This window comes from Rattus norvegicus, chromosome 1, assembly GCF_021556685.1.
Source record: "Rattus norvegicus strain SHRSP/BbbUtx chromosome 1, alternate assembly SHRSP_T2T, whole genome shotgun sequence".
In the NCBI taxonomy this organism is placed as follows: domain Eukaryota; kingdom Metazoa; phylum Chordata; class Mammalia; order Rodentia; family Muridae; genus Rattus; species Rattus norvegicus.
The window spans coordinates 82363882-82373839 of NC_141534.1; positions in this window are offsets into that span (position 1 = coordinate 82363882).

Below are 9958 nucleotides of genomic sequence, written 5' to 3' on the forward strand. Positions count from 1 at the left end.
AAACAAAATAGAACAAACTGCGTTCGGTCCCCAGATCCGAAAAAAAAGAGAAAGAAAAAGAAAAAGGCAAAATAGAACAAACATAAACTGTGACCTTTAGATATTTGTGTATAATATGTGTGCTTACTTGTGCTATCATATGTGTGCGCATGTGCTCACAGCCACCTACATCTATACTCAAGAGATAGGCTGATGGCATATTTCCTGTAACCAAAATATTGAAGATGTGGGGGCAGGAATATCAGGAAATCAAAACCAGTCTCATTACATCGTGATTGTATGTCTAGCTTTGACTATGTGCAAAAACAAACAAAAAAAAAAAGAAAGAAAGAAATAGAATACAGAAAAAAAAGCCCCAATATATAGTCATTTACATTACCAAATATTTGCTTCTAATCTTCAGGGTAATATCCATCACTGAGTGAAGCTGATGTGATTTAAATAGGAATGGCCCCAAAGACACATGTGTTTGAATACTTGTCAACAGGGAGTTATTGTATTAGGAGATGTGGCCTTGTTGATGTAGGTGTGGCCTACTAATTGAACTCTGTCAATGAGGTAAGCTTTGATGTTTCAAAGGTTCAAAACTATTCCTATGTCTCTATCTTCTTGCTGCCTGCTGATGTAGTCATAGGACTCTCTATCACTTTCAAGTGCCTCCTTACCCTGACTGAGCCTCAGGCGACAGCACAAATTAAGTGCTCTCCTTTATACTATTTGCACTTGTCATGATTTCTCTCCACAGCAGTAAAACTGTGACTAAGATAGAAGCCAAGGCAACCTGGAGGAAGAGGTCATGGAGAAATATTTCTTATTGGCTTGCTTGGTTTGCTCTCCCTATGCTATTATAGAATCTAAGACCAAAACTCAGAAGTCGCTCCAGGCACAGCAGGTTGCATGCTCCCACATTAATCAAGAAATTCCTTCAGAGACTTGCCTAAATGTCAATTGAAAAGAGAAAATTCCTCATTTAAAGTTTATTTTACCCAATTCAACTCTAGTTGATGTTCATTTGAAAAATACTAATCAGCTTACACATTTTACATTTTGTGAGTTGTCTACTATTGTTCTTTGAGCCTTTAAATTTGATGCTGTCCATTGCTATGGAAGAAGTTCTTGAGCTTGTCTGTGCATGACCAATGAAAGAAGATAAGTTTTTTTCTTTCATCTTTATTAACTTGAGTAGTTCTTATTTACATTTCAATTGTTATTCCTTTTCACAGTTTCCAGGCTAACATCCCCCTTGCCCCTCACCCTCCCCTTCTCTATAGGTGTTCCCCTCTCCATCTTCTCCCCATTACCACCCTCCCCCTAACAATCAGGTTCACTGGGGGTTCAGTCTTGGCAGGACCAAGGGTTTCCCCTTCCACTGGTGCTCTTACTAGGCTATTCATTGCTACCTATGCAGTTGGAGTCCAGGTGGAAGCCATGGTTGCTTGCTATTTTTCATATGGGGTCTCAAGCCCCTTCAAGCTCTTTCAGTCCTTTCTAAGATTCCTTCAACCGGGGTCCCTTTCTCAGTTCAGTGGTTTAATGATGGCATTCGCCTATGTATTTGCTGTATTCTGGCTGTGTCTCTCAGGCGAGATCTACATCCGGTTCCTGTCAGCCTGTGCTTCTTTGCAGATGACTTTTTTGAGTTTGAAACTAGCTTGATCTACAGAGTAAGTTCCAGGACAGCCAGGGCTACACAGAGAAACCCTTACACAAGCAACGAAAAGAAACAAGAAAAAAGAAAAGCATTCCAACATCCTGTAAGTCTAGAAAAAACAGTCTTTTACGGGATTGTCACAGGTTAATTTTGAGGAAAGGCTAATGTTGCTCAGGCTGCCTTGTAACTTACTATGTAGCTGAAGCTGGTTACATCATCTCATGGTAAATCTGATCCAACTGCCTCAGCTTTCTAACAACTGGAATTTCAAGCAATATTCCTAAGCCCTATTATTTTGTTAAATCATTCAAATGATGTACAAGGAAGACTGGAAATACATAGGTGCAGTTAAGAAGAGCTGGCTGTACTTCCAGCACACTAGGATTCAATTCCCAGTACCCAAATAGAAACCCAAAACTCTTTCTGGGGAAGCAAAGGTCATCTTCTGGCATCCGCTATGCATAGCACACATGTAGTATGCATGGGTGTGTGTGTGTGTGTGTGTGTGTGTGTGTGTGTGTGTGTGTGTATGCAGGCCAAAAGAAGAAATAGATAAATAAATAAATATGATGTAAAAAGGAGACTTTAAAAAGAAGTATGGGGGCTGGAGAGATGACTCAGTGTTAAGATAACTGACTAGTCGTCCAAGTAGTACCAAACTAATTTTGCAGTAACCATGCTCAGAATGATGTGTAATGGGATCCAGTGTCCTATTGGCCCTATTCAGGTGTATCTGAAAAGATTCACGGTGTACTCATATACACAAAGTAAGTAAGTAGTTTTTGAGAAGTGATGCAAACAATACACTCTATGCTTACTTTCCTTTAAGAGATTTCCCTTTTCCTGGTTTTCTTTGTTTATATGTTAATGTGTGTGCCTATTGCTTTTTGAATGAGTGTGTTATGGGAGTTAGGGGTCAGAGGCCAGCAGATAAATGGATAAAATGTATAGTTTTTCATACCTGTCCCTATTTTTTTTTGAGACAGTTTTCTTTCTGTATAGCACTGGCTGTCATGGATCTCACTCTGTAGATTCAACTGGCCTGAATCTGAAAGAGTAGCTTGCCTCAGCATGCAATTGCTAGAATTAAAGGATTCACAGCTGCCTGGCTAAGGCAGGAATTCTCTCTGTGTAACCCTTGATCTCCTGGAACTGAGTTTATAAACCAGGATAGCCTGGAACTCACTGAAATCCACCTGCTTTTGCCTCTGGACTTCTAGAATTAAGGCAAATACCATCAGTGGTTTCTGGGGTTTACACTAAGCAAGACAAGCCTTTCATTGAGAGGGTATAGGCTATCTCTCTACCCCATCCCCTTTTGTCAGTATTGTGTGTTGTCTTGAGACAGGGTCTCATATAGCCCACTTGGCCTTGAACTCATTATTTCAGTTGAAGTTCCTTCAATACTTTTGGAAATAAATTAACAAATCAAGAGTCTTGTGATAGAACTAAGTTGTTTTAAACATGCAACTCTGCCGAAAGTCATATCTGGCATAGAGAAAAAGGTTTGGATGCCATGGTGATGAATTGGCACAAGACAATGTCAAAAATTACTTTCAGAGAGACATTCTAGTTCTCTTCTTTTATAGAACTCGATCGGACTTGCATGCCTCTATGTCTCTATTTCTTTTGTATAGGACAAAAGCCTCAGTCAGTAAACATATTAGGATTCTAGACTGGCAACTTCTGATTGCTGGCTTCCCTATACAGCCAGTCAAAGTAACTAGCCCTACCACCTGTAGTTTTTTGAAAGAATGAAAGGCTAGCCACTTGCTTGTTTGTCTGTAATTCTAATGGACTCTAGCTCACCTCATACTAAAAAGGGATCAAAGCAATTTATGTCTTATATTCCTTATCATCCTCTAACATTACCCAAGTTCTGGGAATTTTTCTTTATAATTTGAGAATATAAATGTGTTTCTCATGTGCATGAAACAGGTCTCAAGGAATCAAGATTTGTACTGAAGATGGGTTTTATTCAAGAGTTTGTTGTGACTCTCAGCCTTTCTTTTCCCGTGTGTGTTCTCTTCATTTTCTTGTTCTGTCTGCCCAGCATCTGGGGGAGATGGACTTTTCTGAAGAAGGCTTCTTTTAATGAGAGTGCAAGGGGACCACAAACTCTACACAGGCAAAGAATTCATCCAGGACATCACTGGTTGCTTCCTGGTATGTCCTGTATGGATGAAGACAAACTAAACTTACCAGAGAAAGATTAGTTTGGAAAAGGGTGTAAATAGGGCACACTTGTCTCAGAAAGGTGCTGACCTTATGTCAGTTGCCTAATGGAACCCTGAAGAGATGGCAAGGGGACTGGGATGTCCTGTGGAGGCATGCCTCCATGGCTATTTGTTAATCTTTTCTCACAAACACCAGTGAATCCTGGCGTGAACTTCTCTCCAAGGCCAAGGTTTTGCCCTGCCGCATGTGTCCCGCGCTACGTCTCGCCAGCAGGAACGACGCGGCACACACAGGATCCTACTGCAGAAAAGCTTTAATGCGTCTTGAGAGGGAGAGCATAAGCTTACAATGCGGAGACGCCGAGTGAGGAATAATCGTCCCTTATATAGGAAACTATCCTCGCCTAGGAAGTGTCACTCTCTGACTGGTCGCTGCGAATTATGCCAGATGACGTACCAAAACGTACGTGTCCCTTTGAGTAGGGAAGTTACCAGGCGCCTGCGTATTGCCCTTTTTACTAGGTGCGTTCTGCCGGATGCCGGTGCCATCTTGTAATGGAGTTTGTGAGGACAGCTCCTCACATATGTGAGGACAGCTCCTCGGACAGCTCCTCACATCTGTGAGGACAGCTCCTCGGACAGCTCCTCACATCTCCCCCTTTTCTGTTTTTTTAAGCAAACAGGACACCCAGATATAGGAGGGCGAAGTCAGAGGTCATATCCTCGTACAAAGTTGGCGAACCTGTACAAGAGAGATACCCTTAGGCTGTTGGGACCCAGGGCACTCCCGACCTGTCGCACTGCCATTTTTCGAGGGAGGGAAAACTGGGGCAGAAAACCTCATGTAATATGACATGCCTTCCAGGGAGCGTATTTGGTAGAACTTCCCTGTGCGATGCTAAGCTCGTCACCCTTCATGGGCTGCTCAAGCCGGACACTCTAATCCTGTGCAATGAACCGAGGTTCTAGGAGTGCAAGAGCTGTCCAGCCGGCGACCTGTTGCTTGAGCATGGTCAACCAGATATCGGCTGACGCTCCTTGTTCAAGGGCTACAAGCGCCTGGGCGATCACTACTTTGTCCTTTCCTGTTTGAGATCTCAATTTGCAAAGCAACCAGAGGAGTAACACTAATCCACAGCAGAGGATCACTCCAAAAAGTCCCACTCCCACCCATTCCTTGAAATAAGAGACTGCTGAGGTGATCCAGGACGACAATCCCTCCGTCAAAGACAGGTCCAGTCGGGTAGAATTTACTTGAATGATGGTCGCTCTCAGCTCTCGAAGTGGCTGTTCAAACTCCGAGGTCCAATTCTGTAACAGATGCTGTGAAAGACTCTTAGACAGATTAGCAGCTCGGGTAAATTTGTCATATTATATGGAGGTGACACAAAGGCCTGGGAGTTTTTGCTCACAGCCAAGCTGGGCCAGTTGCCATAGAATGTCTAATTGCTCTTGGACCAGATCTATACGTTGGTTGACAAGCATAAGGCCTCCCTATATCTGAGTATTGGCTGAGGCCTGTCTGTCCCGAGCCACAGAGATGGTGGTCGATAAATCATTGATAGTTTGAGTTGTCTGTACTGTATTTGACAAGGCCAATGCCGAGGCAGTAACCGAGGCAGCGACTGCTGTCGTAGCAATAATGCCAGCAATAATAGCTGAAGTACCAAAATCTCTTTTTCCTCTAAATAAGGTCATGGTCCCCGAGGTATCAACAGGGATCGGGATAAAGCGAGGCATGCGGGTAACTACTGCGATATTTTATATGAGTAGCTGTCCAGACAGCGGCAGCAGGTTTGATGTTCCCCATCCAGAAAAATGACAACCATTCCTTTTCGCCCTTTCCTCCAAGTAGCATCGCCATGGGCGTAAGATCAGTGCAGCTACCATTAACGCAATGTAAGGCCACCACCATAGAGAACTGTGGCGTTAGCCACAATGTCCTCCTCACCAGTTCCCCATGTGGCCTTCCTTAACCAAGCAGAAGATTGATTACATAACATAATGCAAGGGAGATCAAAAGATGTTTTGTTGAATATGCCAAAACAAAGGCTGCCCTGAAGGGGAGTAGTCCTATTTTCTTTTAGTCGTTCAACCTGTGGATCCTTAGGTAAATAGGCCAACCCTAAATCCCTGTTAGTGGTACATCACCGGCATCGGGAGTGGAAAGGTTGACATTATTCCCCATCGTAGCTCGCCCTGCACCGTTGCTGGCATCCATGGAAGAAGAGTGAGGAGGTGCAGGAGTCCCAGTCCCTTCTTGATCACTTGCTGTGATGCTCCGAGTAAGTCGTCCTGGGATCCATATGGGATTTTCATTGTCCTGTGGAAAAACACAGACAGCTCCCCTGGATCTTATTAAAACAGGATCCTCGCCTTTCCATTCATTTGTTAATACATCCTTCCATTTGACTAATTCTTTTGCCCTCTTGGGCTCTGAGCAATGTCGCTCAGCCACTGTTTGTCCAGCTTCATCAAGATTTAAAAATTTTAAGGTAAAAAGGGCCAGAGCAGTGGCCACTCGGGATGTTGGGGGGAGTTCTATCATAATTCCCCTTCTTTGTTTTATTAAATATGATTTGAGCGTCCGATGAGCACGCTCTATGATTCCCTGTCCTTGAGGGTTGTAGGGCAGGCCCGTCAGGTGGGTAACCTGCATCTGAGCACAAAACTGACAGAATTTTTGAGATGTGTAGGCGGGGCCATTGTCAGTTTTTACACATTTTGGCTTTCACCAAGCACTCCATGCCTCAAGGCAGTGCTGAATGACATGTGTTGTTTTTTCTCCTGTAAGTGGGGTGGCATGTAGAATGCCAGAAGATGTGTCTATAGATACATGCACATACTGTAATTTTCCAAAAGTAGAATTATGAGTAACATCCATTTGCCAGATTTGCAATGGCTGTATTCCTCTCAGGTTGAACCCGATGTGAGGAACTGGGAGGAACTGGCAGCACTGTTGGCATTGGGTGACTATATCACGTGCCTCTTTTCTAGTTATAGAGAAGCGGCGGCTTAAAGTTTCTGAGGTGACATGGAAATTGCCATGAAAGACTTTAGCGGCCTCTAAAGGAGAGGCCAGGGCCACAGCTATCATTTTTGTGGCTTTGTCAGCCAAATCATTCTCTGAACTCATTGGGCCAGGGAGTCCAGAATGGGCCAGTATATGAGTAATGTATACAGGGAATCTTCTATTTAATAGGATAATTAGGATTTTTCGGAAAATATCTGCCACCTTACTAGTGGTTTTAATTATACCGGCAGTTTCAAGAATACTAACAGCACTAGCTCGGCCTCCTCCTCTGAGTCTAAGGTTTTATTTTCAGAGCTTTCAGAACTGTCGAGGTTCATCACTTCTAGCTCTTTCACAGGGTATAGGCTGGCTCCCCCTCCTGGTTTATGTGTAGAGGAGGAAGTGCTGGAATATGAAAATTTCAACGCTCCCTTGTCTGTGGACTTACCGGGAGGGCCTTTTTTCTTTCTTAGGACGTCCTTTTTCTTGTGCGCGCCCAACCTCTCACTACGTTCGGTTTCTGACAGACTTTCCCGGACTACCTCGAGAGTGGCCTGTCCTTCTACTACTGCTGCCTTACACGTTTCATCCTTTAAACAATTCTTAACCAGCTTCCATATAGCTTTGGTCCCTAGGCGCAGATCCTCTTCCGCCAATTTTCTGTCAAGGTCTTTTCCAAGTTTGTTCCATGAGGCAATCGTAAACGAGCCTGAACAGGCAAACCAAGTCGCCACCCTCTCCACCTCCTTCACAAAGTTTTTAAGTGTTCCTCCTCCAAGTTTGATGTCCCTCTGCTTTAACACTGTTTCCAAGGCCGTGACCACAGACTGTGAGGATCCCATGATGTGCCAGGAACGCCGGCGGCTTATCTATGTCCGTCTGACAAGGCGTGAGGTGAAAGGGTAGAGACGGACACGCTGCTCTCTTATGTACGGGAGTCTTACACGCGCCTCCCCGGACGGTGCCGCTTATCTACGTCGGCCTTATCGCATCCTTGTTCCTCAACAGTCAAAATCGAAGGTAAAAGGGAGCTGCGCGAAGCTCACTTATATACGAGAGACTGAGACGCGCCTTCAGCTGCTGTGATCGTCCTTTTAACAGCGAAAACGGTGAAAACAGAACATAAAGAGTAGGGTGGCTCCCAGGACAAATACTATAGCCTCAACAAATCCTTCCCAAGGCGGTGACAACCCCAGACCAAAGTCCAAGAGAGGGCTGCCTCTCCGAATGTATCTACCTGCAGTTCTGAATCCTCCTTGTCGCCAAGGGATCTCCGAAGGTGCTGACGATGGCGAGGTCTTTCCCGGGTTTTCGGCACCAGATGTCCTGCGCTACGTCTCGTCAGCAGGAATGACGCGGCACACACAGGATCCTACTGCAGAAAAGCTTTACTGCGTCTTGAGAGGGAGAGCATAAGCTTACAATGCGGAGACGCTGAGTGAGGAATAACCGTCCCTTATATAGGAAACTATCCTCGCCTAGGACGTGTCACTCTCTGACTGGTCACTGCAAATTATGCCAGATGACGTACCAAAACGTACGTGTCCCTTTGAGTAGGGAAGTTACCAGGCGGCTGCGTATTGCCCTTTTTACTAGGTGCGTTCTGCCGGATGCTAGTGCCATCTTGTAATGGAGTTTGTGAGGACAGCTCCTCACATATGTGAGGACATCTCCTCGGACAACTCCTCACATCTGTAAGGACAGCTCCTCACACGCATGCAGGTTAACCAGCTGAGACTGATGTTGTGATCTAGGCCTGTAGAGAGGGGACTTGGCTGCATGTTGAACTGCTGGTGTGTGCCTTCAGCCCCACTTTGGCCAAGCAGTGTGCCCAGTTGACGTTGCCGAGTTCTGTGCTTCTGCTAAAAGTGGGCAGTAACTTGGTGTTGTGGCCTCTGGAGTAGAAGCTGGGTACAAAGCAGCCTAGTCTTCAAGTGCTGCTGACAGCCCCAGGTTTGGGTTGCCGCAAGGCCATGGGACAGCAGATGTGTGGGAGATGCTTCAGATCCCTAGGTCTTAGGGTCTGCAGCACCTGATGCTTATCAACAGTGCGGATAAGACTCATGAACAAGGCTGCAAGCTCTTACTTCATTGCATTTTGGGTTTGTGGAGGGAAAATTTCCAATAGTCTAAGTTCAAAATGAGAGAGGATGTACCAATATCACTGCAGGTGTAATTTTACAGGGTCTTCTAAAATGACTTGGTCTGTGGTTCCTGGTGTGTGAGTCAAGACAACTTGAATGAAACCCTTTGCTTTTCAAAAGGGTATTCAGGTGCATTCTTAGCTTCTATTAGGAGTGTCTGCAGAGCTGTGGCAGAGGGAAAGCTAATGGCTATAGGGATGCGATAAGGAAGGCTGAAGGAAAAGACAGATCAAGCTTCAGTGTCATGCCTTCCATATTATTGGTTTTTTGTTTAGTTTTGTTTTACACTCTTGTGGATAATTTCAAAGGCCAGGAGCTCTTTCAGGAATATGAAGGACCTAGATGACATGACCAACTTTTGTGCTCCAAACTTGTCCTCCATGATCTGCTTGACTTCAAGCCCTGTGAATGCCTTCTGAGATATCTCTAGCCTCAGCTAGACTGTGGATACTATCTCATCTCTGTATGTCTTTCAGACCTTCAAGGGCTTGGGGCTCTACTGTATAATTAGGCTTCCTGAGACATTGTGTACCAGATCCTGACTGTTTGAGAACTCAGTATGAGATAGCCAAGTTATGCCCAAGACTTTTTGTTTGTACTGACATTTCTGTTTCCAGTCCTAGCTGGTACCTTTCTTGTGGCTGGACAAGGTGAAGAGCCCGGATAACAATCTCAGTAAAGAATTGAAAGATTAGAGTGCCCCTTCCTCAAGTGTTAGGTTCTCAATTTGCAAAAAAAAAAAAAAAAAAAAAAAGCAGTATCCCAAGAAGATGGAGCAGACAGGGGCAGAGATACTCAATCTCAAGAGTTGCTTGATTAGCAGTGGGATAAAACATCTATATGTAGGTTGATGTCATTATGCAGGTGTTAGCAGATATAAGATAGAATGAGGCCAGTCATTGGATGAGAAGAAAGCATGGACATAAGAAAAGTTTTACAGTGGCAGAGGAGGCCAGAGCAAGGGGGAGGCAGC